This window comes from Bison bison, unplaced genomic scaffold (assembly GCF_000754665.1).
Source record: "Bison bison bison isolate TAMUID 2011002044 unplaced genomic scaffold, Bison_UMD1.0 scf7180017847762, whole genome shotgun sequence".
In the NCBI taxonomy this organism is placed as follows: Eukaryota; Metazoa; Chordata; class Mammalia; order Artiodactyla; family Bovidae; genus Bison; species Bison bison.
This window is the reverse complement of record NW_011478335.1, coordinates 22,397-23,450: the sequence shown is the minus strand read 5'-3', so window position 1 is coordinate 23,450 and position 1,054 is coordinate 22,397. Positions and strand designations below refer to the sequence as shown.

Below are 1,054 nucleotides of genomic sequence, written 5' to 3'. Positions count from 1 at the left end.
GTTTGAGTGAACTCCGGGAGTTGGTGATGGACAGGGAGGCCTGGCGTGCTGCGATTCATGGGGTCACAGAGAGTCGGACACGACTGAGCGACTGAACTGAACTGAACTGAAGTCCTGGGGAGGTACAAAAAAAGAAAACAAAGCAAAACCCTCTCCTTTTATCCCAAGAACGTGCGGTTAAAGGCAGTTCAAAGACTCACCCTTCTCCCCGCCCTCCCCCCACAGGTTCCCAGGGGACATCCTGGCGGAAGACTTTGCCGAGCACGTCTGGAGAAACGAGAGGGACAGCAACTATGGCTTTGCCGAGGAGTACCAGGTGGGGTGAGCCAGCCCCGCGTGCCCACCAGCCCCTCCCGCCCCTGCGGGGCTGAGCGGAAACAGGCATGCCCAGCTGGGTGGCTCACAGAAATCCCCAGCCACCATCGGCCACCTTTTTGACTCTCACGCTGGTGTCGGGTAGCCGGGTCCCTCCTCTCCCGCCTGCCCCCAGCCCGGGCCCCTTCCTCCCAGTAGCCGTCTCAGACGCGCCCCGGGGACGGTAGGCGCACGCCTCCTATCTCTGTGGGTGCTGCAGAATTCCCCGGGGCACAGGGTGAGTGGGGTGGCGCCACGCGGCTGGCCCCGGGTGGGGGTGGGCCGAGGAAACCCAGCGCCCATGCACCCCCCCCTTCCTCCGCCCCCAGCAACTGGCCCTGGAGGACCACGGCCAGTCCCAGACGGTGGCCTCAGCCCTGGAGAACAGCGCCAAGAACCGCTACAGGAACGTGCTGCCCTGTGAGTCTCGAGTCTCCGGCGTTCTCGCCTGCGAAGTCGTCAACACCCTAGTCCCTTGTTCCCCTCGAGAGACAAAAGTTCCTGCCCCAGTGAGCGGGAAGCCCCTGGCTCCTCCCGACGGGGTCCCTCGCCCCCCTCCCAGCTCCCTGTGTCCGCCCGTCCCCGCCTTCCCCGCTTTCCCCGCTCCCTCCGCTTCGCTAACGTCGGCATCTCCCCTTAGACGACTGGTCCCGCGTGCCCCTGCAGGCCCTCCTCGGACAGCCGGGCTCCGAGTACATCA

The 1,054-nt window shown here is 65.2% G+C and overlaps 1 long non-coding RNA gene across 1 annotated transcript; it reads left to right on the top strand.

Moving 5' to 3' along the window:
- Nucleotides 1-117: 117 nt before the first annotated feature.
- On the top strand, nt 118-1,054 carry LOC104991400. The gene is made up of 3 exons (XR_825607.1): nt 118-316; nt 684-774; nt 995-1,054. It is a non-coding gene; the product is annotated as an uncharacterized LOC104991400 (long non-coding RNA).